General features: G+C 39.6%; 1 non-coding gene across 1 annotated transcript; it reads left to right on the top strand.

The window, feature by feature from the left end:
• The first annotated feature begins 5575 nt into the window (after positions 1-5575).
• Positions 5576-5689, top strand: LOC142460358 (U5 spliceosomal RNA). Its single transcript, XR_012786573.1, has one exon. It is a non-coding gene; the product is annotated as a U5 spliceosomal RNA (small nuclear RNA).
• The last annotated feature ends 4784 nt before the right edge of the window (positions 5690-10473 follow it).

The following is a 10473-nucleotide window of genomic DNA, read 5'->3' as shown; positions in this document are numbered from 1 at the left end:
GGAGAGCAAATGTTTTTAGAATGATGAGGGCAATGACTGTACAAATGTGCTTTACACAATTGATGTGTGTATGGATTTTGATAGGAGTTGTATGAGCCCCTAATAAAATGTTTTTTTTTTAAAAGAAAGACAATATCACTCAGTGATGCTGTCAGAGGCAGATCCCACATCCACATACCATGCCCCTTGAATATTGCCTAAGGCAATTCAAAGAAAGGATTTATTACTTTCTTTGGCATTCCCTGACTGCTTCAGCACAGCATCAACCTGCCTGGACAGTCCAGAAAGATTCCATAACAGATGCTACATAGGATTAGGAATCAAGTGGGTCTGCCAAACAGCATGTGTTAATGAATGGGTTGAGCCCTGGATGTCCTTGTGATAACTATATTGGGGCCTCCAAATTTAAAATCAAATCAGATGGACCAGAGACAAGGAGCTGAGCTATGACATGAGGTCTTCATATCTTCCTGATTTTTAAAATGTATTTTCCCAAGCCTATATTCTGAAACTGACATCTCTTGCCTCTTGTATTCATTGGGCTTCATTAATTTTCTCTATATCAGGAATATATTTGCTAATAGATTTACTCTAAAAGTATGTGTGAGAAGAAAATGCCTTTCCTGATTTTAAGTTTACATGTTTTTTTTTCCAGGCAGTATCTCTCTTGTTAAATGAATCATCATCATAATTTCTGATTGCTGTCTTTCTAATCACTGTGTGTTTTGTGAATCATTCTAGTGAATTATTAACTGTGGGACACTGACCTTGGACGTGATACATGTGACCAACCGACCACCAAATTCTGTGCCAAAGTCAACTATTAAATAGTCTTTGGCTTTATTTTTACTTTTATCCACCTTATGCTTTATCATACTATATATGATATATACCATTAGCATATTATTTATTAAAATTGCCTTCTCATTTGTTGGAGGGAGCAGTCATATAACCTCTAGATTAAGTAGCATGCCCCTGAGTGAAAAATAATGAACATAAATGCAAATTCCCCTTTTCTGACACCAACCATCAGAGGTAAGTCTCACAAGTTGAAGGACACAGTCCTCCAGATTGTGGTCAGTCCAAGACGCCAGGTACAAGCAAATGCGTGAGAGTCTTCACGGGTTTTGGAGGATTCCCAACTTAGAGCTGCTGAATCCCAAAAGGCATATGGATCCATGTTCCGAGCCAACCAAGAAGTCCATGGAGTTTCCTAGTACAGAGTGTTTATAAAGGAGTCTATAAAGGAGTCAAACTCCACCCTTCTCCCCTGAAGTTGCTGGATAACACCAGGTCATCACAGGATAGACAGTCCTCCAGCTGTCTTATTGGCCTGACTTGATCTCACCTAAAGACTCGAGTTAGCATAATGAGTTAGGTTAGGTGATCTAGAGTATTCAAGGAAAACACTTTAATTTTTAGGAAAATGTCAAGATTTTAGAGGTTCTTTCTCAGAAACCAGGCACTAAACCTGGGGAACCACGTCTAAGTGCCATTGTATTTTGAAAAACAGATTTTTTTTCCCCCCTGAAGCTATGTATTTAATATTTTTACAAAACCACCTTATCACCTTCAAAGTACTCTCCTTTACACTCAATGCATTTGTCAAAACTGCAATTCCATTTGTGGAAACATTTTTCAAACTCATCTGTTTGGATGGCTGACAGCACCTCCCTCATTTTTTCTTCACTTCTATGTCATCAAATCCCTGTCCTTTCATGTCCCTCCTTATTCATGGAAAGAAAAAGAAGTTGCAAAGAGCAACATCAGATGAGTAGCATGCATGGGGCAAGAGAGCCTTGCTGTTTTTTGTCAAAAACTGGCAACTGAGATGGTTGCATGAGCAGGTACATAGTCATGATGGCAAAACTAGTTCCCCCTCTGCCACAAGGTCTTTTTTTTGTCTCACACTCTTATGTCATCTTTTCAGAACCTCTTAAAAGAGAGCTTGATTACAGTCTGACCTCATGGCATGAATTCCAAATGCACCACCCCCCTCACACCAAATAAACAAATGAGCATCAGTGTTTAAGGGGTACCTCCAAGAAATATAAATAAATAAATAAATAAGAGCAGTCCTCTTTTCTTGATGTCATTTATTGCTGCGTGAACAGTATCATCTTTCTGAACCCCCTTGCAAGGGGGATTGGCATTCTGAGAGCAACCATAAGATCCATTACACTACAGCAATGCAAACATATAATATTTATCTATTGTCCTACATTAACATTTGGATAACCACAGATCTCTGTAAACCAAGTGTTTTGGTAGTCACTTGGTAGAAAAGAGAAACCCTGGTCGTGCTGCCAGGTAAGTAAATGTTGGACTGTTATTCACAGTCACTAGTTCAAATCTACCAGCAGCTCCATGGGGGGAAATTGAGACTACCTGCTCTGATAAGGATTTACAGCTTCTGAAAGTCTATATAGAATTGCTATGTCTTGAAATTGACTGAGTAGTCATGGGTTTTGGCAGAAAATATGATCCAAACAGACGTGAGACTATTTTTGGTCTTGAAAAAAACTTTCCTAAGTGAGTCGTTACCTGTTTCTCTGGAGAAATATTAATGTGCCTAGTGATAATTATACTCCATGAATCACTGTAAATATATTGTTATGTGTAGTATATATACACAAAAATCCTGAGAATTCTGAAACAGGAGGAGAGTGGGAGAATTGATGGAGATAGGATTACTTACAATCAATGACATGAAAGAAGATGTGTATAAACTTAAGTGGAAAACTGATTTGCTCGGAAAACCTTCATGCCATTCATGATTGTAAAGTTTTTGGAATGCAGATTAGCGTATGCAAACTAAAACAGCAGTAACAGTGCGTGTCTGCATGTTAGTAAGGGATTTTCACCAGTGTTACCCTTCCCATTGTTTTCCCGAAAGAAAGAGGGGAGGATAGTGAGAGTAAAGAAAGCAGCTAAGGGCTAGGAGCAGAGAGGGCTGGACGAGAATACAGGAAGGAAGTTTTGCTTGTCTAGACTTGTTTTAATTTTACTGCAGAGTGTGTCTGTGGGAGACAATTAACATGTAAGTCTGTGATTTGGGGCATTGCTTAAATGCTACCGAAATGTGAAGTCATTTGGATTTAATCTTTTACATTTGAATGTAATTGCTTCTGATATTTTAAAATTAAACTAAGTCAAGTTAATAGTAGAATTCTATCCTAAATATCTACATAGAATTAATGAACATGTATTCGCATTACAGGCATTTCTTTTTAAAATCATACAAGGGGCTCATACAACTCTTATCACAATCCATCCATCCATCCATTGTGTCAAGCACATTTGTACATCTGTTGCCATCATCATTCTCAAAATAGTTGCTTTCTACTTGAGCCCCTTGCATCTGCTCCTTATTTTCCCTTCCCTCCCCACTACCTGCTCCATCACGAACCCTTGATAATTTATAAATTATTATTATTTTGTCATGACTTACACCCTCCGGCATCTCCCCTCACCCACTCTTCTGTTGTCCATCCTCCAGGGAGGTGGTTATATGTAAATCCTTGTAATCAGTTCCTCTTTTCTACCCCACCCTCCAGGTATCGCCACTCTCACCAATGGTCCTGAAGGGATCATCTGTCCTGGATTCCCTGTTTCTGGTTCCTATCTGTACCAGTGTACATCCTCTGGCCTAGCCAGATTTATAAGGTAGAACTGGGATAATGATAGTGGGGGATGAGGAGGGAGCAGGGAGAAAGCATTTAAGAACTAGAGGAAAGTTGCACCATGCCTGGCTCATCTCTTCCCTGTGACCCTTCCATAAGGGCATGTCCAGATGACAGAGATTTCTTTTATGATTTGTAGTAAGTCATCTTTTTCATATCAACAAATTTTATGTTGATGCTATTTTTAATCATTGCTTCTATGTCTATGTATATTGTGTTGTAACCAAAAAATAAAGTCACTCCTTGCAACTCTATAATCTCAAATATGTCACTAGTTAATGGCTTTGATTGTTTTAAATCCTAGTTTACTGTGTTTCCATGGCCTTTCATGCCTGAAGAAGAATAAGAAGCTGAACAGATCCATGTGCATATCTATAACTGGTCGCCTAAACAAAGCGTCTGGTCTATACTCACCACTATTCAAGGAGTCCCCATTTAGGAGTAAACACCCCATGTCATTACTCTTTCAGTAGATCTTGCAGAATCAATCACTTCTCTGACACTTCTTTGGGGCTGAATTGAGTATGCTCTATAGAATGCTGAGGAGGAAAGTGGGAAATTGAAAAGAATTATACATGGGGAATTATGGTTGGAACAGATTTAAAGGCTTTCAACATTTGATGGCTGCTCTGGATGCAGTGTCTTCCTGTAAAGTGTGTGTTCCACTCCTGACCCTTGTGCGTGTGGATGTGATCCTTTCTTTGTTGTTGTTAGTTGTTGTTACCTTATGAAGTCATAACATTGTCGAATGGATCCTAAACCGATTAACTTCTGAGCTGTAAAAGGTCAGAATGAACATGCCAGCACATACACACACATACACATGGGAAGACAGAAAACATGGACGTCAACTACAAACCAAGGAAGGAATGCCCAGGGCTACCAGCAGAAAGGAGTTGACACTTTTGAGAAAATGATTTGGAATTTCAGCCTCTAGAACTGCAAAGTAAATAAATAAATTTCTGTTCTTCAAGCCATCAATTGATTTGTGTCGCAGAAGCCCTGTAAGACAAATAAGGTAATGTTCAAACATTATCTGGGCATTGAGTCTTTATTCCCATCGGTCATTGTCCTTAAGATAATTTCTATTTATAAAATAGTTCTATTGGCATATACTTCACATATCACATGATTTAATCATTCAATCATATTAAAGTGTTCTGATCATCACCACAATTTCAGAACACTTTCATCATGTACTTGTTACCTCCCCATCATCCCATGTGATGCCCTAGAAACTTATCGATCCAGTTACTATCACTACATAGCTACTTACCCTGGATTTCATACACAGAAAAACCATACAAAACACAAACAGGAAGCAAACAAACAAAAATGAACATCAACTAGAAAAAGCATATAAAAATCTTAATCAAAAAGAAATAGGAAAATATTAAAAACTGGAACAATTTTAAATGTGTCAAAAGATTGATCAGATGATAAAGTATTACATTTTCACCTAGCTACATCTGCCATAATCAAGTCTACAATGCACTCTGTCTGACAGCAAGACTATTCACAACCAAGGACTATGTGCAGTGGAGACTAACCAGACGCTTAATTCATGTCGGAACTTTGCAATTGTATTTTGGGCTTCATCCATAACCTTCTTCAAACTAGTTGTTCATAGTTTAAGCTCTGCTATCCTTCCCTCCCCTGGATTTTTATGCTTAAAATCTTTGGATCCCACAGACTGGTGTGCTGCTTCCATGTGCACTTAGTTGACATGTCACTTAGATGGCTGCTTGTTAGAAGATAAGCTGGTAAGATGCCAGGTGCCATTCTTTCTGATAGTCAGGCATCATCTGGCTTCTTCACGACACTCTGCTCTAGCACCTATATCTTCAGTTATTTCTTCATGAGGATGAGCCATGCATAAGAGCAATTGTTCAGTACTCTGGTTTCTCTTCAGATTGTACAAACCTTTCACTCTTCACTGAAGATTTCCATGGAGGAGAACGATTCTGAGTCATAAACTGATTTTTGAGGCCTTGCACTTGCAAGGCTAAAAGGAAAAAGAAAAAGAGAGAACTAATTGTTCTTAGATTGGGGCTGGAATTATAAGCCAGGCCAAAATCCATTCATGTATCTATGATCTCTATCAATAGCCACCATGACTACTCCACCTTATAGGTGTGTAGGTTTTATTGTATCACAGGCAATATTGCTTCTAGATAGACATTGGAATGGTTTTTTTAAATCATGAATGCAGTGCCATTACTTTTTAATTTGTCCTTCCTGGCATAGTAAACCATATTGTCTGATTCAAAATGGCCAATGCCAGTTCATCCCAGCTCACTAATGCTGAGAATAAAATCCAACTCTTGGTAGAAACAGAGAGCATCATATTTCTCCTACAGCACAGCTGGTGGTTTTGAACCACTAACTTTGTGGTTGGTGGTCAAACACTGACCAACAGCAACACCAAATCTTCTACTAAGAAGAAAGAGGCAACAGGATTAGAGGAAGACTTATTAACAACCTTTGATATGCATATGACAAAACCTTACTTGCTGAAAATGAGGAGAACTTGAAGCATTTGCTGATAAAGACCAAGAACTGCAGCCTGCAGTATGGATTTCAATGCAGTGAAAAGAAAACCCAAATCCTCACACCTGGGACAGTAGGTAACATCATGATAAAAAGAAAAAAGATAGAAGTTGCCAAGGATTTCATCTTGCTTGGGTCCACAGTGAATGATCATGGAAGCAGAATGCGTTGCATTGGTAAATCCGCTGCACAAGACCTCTTTAAAATGTTGGAAAGCAAGGATGTTACTTTGAGGACTGATCCAAGCCATGGTATTTTCAATCACTCATATGTATGTGAAAGCTGGACCATGAACGAGAAAGAGAAAAGACAATCAATGCATTTGAACTAGGAGGCTGACAAAGAATATTGGAAGCAAAAAATAAAAGAAAATCTGTCTTGGAAGAAGTACACCAGAATGCTCCTTAGATGAAAGGAAGGAGAGAATTTGTCTCACATATGTTGGACATGTTCTCAAGAGACACCAGTCCCTGGAGAAGGAAAGCATGCTGGCAAAAGGTGCAGGTCAGCGACAAAAGAGGAAAGTCCCTGAAAGTGTTGACACGTGGCTGCAACGAGGGGCTCATACATTAAGAACAATGGTGAGGGCGGCACCAATAGGAGTGTGTTTAGCTCTGTTGTACATATGCCATGAACCGGATCCAACCCCGCAGCACCTCACAACAACAAGAAAATAAAGATAGCTTAACTTCATTTCATGAAAAGATTAAAATGTGGAAAGGAATATATAATCTATAAATGCTTTTAATATTAACCAAAAATGGCAATAAGTAACAAATTGATTAAAAATTTTGCTACGTGGATAAAACATATTGTTAAAAATGAAACTCAAAAAATGTTAGGAGCTAGAAATAAAGACAAAAGAAAAATTTCTCTTTCTACAAAAGAAAAATAGTAAATTTAATAAGTGATACTTTTAAAGCAAGTTTTATAACGATTACTTGAATCAAGAAACAATATGGATCAAATTTTTAATTTTAGAAAATTTAAGTTAATACAGTATATAATTCTGTTACATTACTTGAAATTTCAATGAAATAAACAATTTGTTTCTTTCCCTGGTAGAAAAGCAGTTTGTAACAATAGTTTCCTTGTCAATCAACAATTTTTGTAAGAAGTTCATTATTTTTCTTTTCTTCTGTCAAATGCATTTCAATGAAGCTGCTGCTATTAAAATGAGAGAAGGTATTTGGTGACTTTGAACTGAGTAGACAGCCCTTCCAAAACCATCTACCATTTCTTGCTCATACTATACTTTTTATTCACTGAATGTTTCTAATATTGAGGCTTTCTGACACTAGCATAGCATCGTGAATCAAAATGAGAGAAGAGGAAATTTATTCTCGAACATATTTTCTCACATACTAATAAATCCCTCTATTGTAAAATCCCTAACACAAAATAGGAAACATTTTGGGTAGAGGTTGTTCATGTTCTATGTACATGGCGAGCAGTGCTCACAGCAAGGAAGCCCTGCTCGTGAAGTGGTCGAACTCTCACCGTTCACTCAGGAGACTTGTGCCTGATGCCCTGCAAATGCATCTCCTGCATAACCACCACCCATCGCTCAGTAGAGGCTTGTGTGTTGTTGGCATGCTAACCAGAGTTCTATGAAATTTACAGAATAAAAAAGACTGAAGAAGGACCTGATAATATTCTTCAACTCAGTCAATAAAACCCTATAAATCACTACAGTCCAACTGACAGCAGTTCATGGGGACGGTGCAGGACCAGACACGGTTTCATACTGTTGTGCACGCGTGTGTTATGAGTCAGGGATGACTCAAAGGATGCTAACAGCAACTATGTTCACATCAGAGTCGAACAATATAGAGACTGAGTCCAAGGTATAATATTGAAGAAAATATTTGTTATTGGAAAATTGAGAGGAAACCACCATTTGAAATTGAGCTGGATTCCACCTAACGCCCTCAAAGGTAGCCCAATTCAAAAAATCAGAAAGCAACAGGTGTTGGAGGGGCTGTGGGGAGACAGGAACTCTCATCAACTGCTGGTGGACCTGTAGGTATGTACAGCTACTATGGAAATCAATTTGGTGATATCTAAAACAGATGGAAATTATGACCCAGCAATCCCCCTACTGGGCATATACCCAGGAGAGGCAAGAAACAAACCAAGGTCAGACATCTGTGCTCCAGTGTCTGTCGTGGCACAGTTCACAATTGCAAGAAGTTGGAAACAACCCAAATTTCCATCAACAGACGAATGAATCAAAAATCTGTGGTACATACATACAATGGAGTACTATGCATTCCTAAAAAGCAGTGATGAATGTATAAAGCACATTGCTGCATGGGAAGAACTGGAGGAAATTATGCTAAGTGAAGTAGGCCAAGCACAAAAGGCCAAGTACAACATGAGTCCACCGAGGTAAGCTTTAAAAATGGGGCATTGGGGGAAAGCTATTATAAACATACATTCCTAGAAAGAGGTCCAGGTACTATGGCAGGGGCCAAACCAACCAAGGCTAACTAACCATGGCAGCTAACTAAACAGGAGGGGAGTGGGAAAAAAGAAGACGTGGGTAGCGGGGGAGCAGGGCACTGTCTAACCCAACCAAGGGGAGGGTATTGCTCATATAGAGAGATTAGGCTTCAACCTGGTATGCCAAGACATAAATGCAACTTACTGGCATATAGCAGGGAACCAATAGAGAGATCTGCAGGCCAGCTCCAATCCCAACTCTGTGGACACCCCCCACCCCCACCCCAAGATAAATGCACTTCAGAGGACAGCACTGACACTACAGCTCAGGGAGAGGGACACGTCTGATCAGAGCACACAGGAACAAACGAAGAGGGAAGGAGAGTAGGGGCAACACATCCGGGCCCACCAAGCCCCAAGACAATATTCCTGCTCAGAGTAGCCAATGCACAGAGAGGACCATAGGGTGGGCCCACCACAAGACATGATGCCTCTCACTGAACCACAGTGCTACAAGGACAACACTAGAGACACCGTGTGAGAATTGTCCTCAATCTGATCCCATCACACTGGGGCGAAACAGTAATGGCATTCAACAGAGCAGCAAGGAGAGCAAAGCAATAAAGTCCTCAGGGAATACCAAAAATAGACTTTGGGGACAGAGTGTGGCACCCCATCATACTCGACTGGAAAACACTCCTAAAGTTCAAAGCACAGACCTGGAACTATTTATAGGCTTTTCCTTTTTGTCATTGGCTTTTTGTTGTTGTTGTTATTTTGTTGTTTGTTTTGTCTTCCTTTGTTGTTTTGTTAGGCTTTGCCTTGTTTCTATGCCTATCATTGTCTCTGCATGTCTACCTAGATAAGATAGGTGGGATAAACAATTCAGAGGAGAAAGCAATGTGACAGATAGTTCTGGGGGGAACATGGGAGAGGGGGAGGTGGGGGAAAAGAAGGGGGCCGTCAACCAACCTAGGGACAAGGGAACAATATGAACTACAATTGATGGAGAGAAGGGTGTAGGATGCCTGGTGGGGCTTGATCAAGGGCAGTGTAGCCAAAAGGAATTACCAAAACCCGAGTGAAAGTCGAGCATTATAGTGGGACTAGAGGAAAGAACTAGGAGGCAAAGGACGTTTAAAGTCTAAATACAGGCATGTACATATGTAAATATATTTATATATAATGATAGGGAAATAGATCTGTGTACATATATTTATATGTTATGTATTAAGGTAGCAAACAGACATCGTACCTCTATTCAAGTATTTCCTCATTGCAAGAACACTTTGTTCTAATAATCTGGCATTCTGTGATGGTCACCTTCCCTGACATGATTGCTGAAGACAATATGGGTACATAGGCAAATGTGGTGCAGAAAGCTGATGATGCCCAGCTATCAAAACATATGGTGTCTGGGGTCTTAAAGGCTTGAAGATAAACAAGCGGCCATCTAGCTGAGAAGCACAAAGCCAACATAGAGGAAGCACACCAGTCTGGTGATCATGAGGTGTTGATGGGATCAGCTATCAGGTATCAAAGACCCAAAACAAAAAATTGAGGTGAATGATGGAGAAGGCAGATTGGAGACCAAAAGCCCATCTGTAGACTACCGAACATCCCCTCACAGAAGAATCACAAAAAAGAGATGAGCCAGTCGGGATGCAGCATAGCACCAATGAAACAACTTTCTTCTAGTTCTTTAATGCTTCCTCCATCCACCATCATAACCCCAATTCTACCCTACAAATCTGGCTAGCCCAGAGTATGTAAACTGGTACAGCTAAGAGCTTGT

The sequence above is a fragment of the Tenrec ecaudatus genome, chromosome 10, assembly GCF_050624435.1.
Source record: "Tenrec ecaudatus isolate mTenEca1 chromosome 10, mTenEca1.hap1, whole genome shotgun sequence".
NCBI lineage: Eukaryota > Metazoa > Chordata > Mammalia > Afrosoricida > Tenrecidae > Tenrec > Tenrec ecaudatus.
Note: the sequence above shows the minus strand (reverse complement) of the source record. Positions and strands in the feature narration are given on the sequence as shown.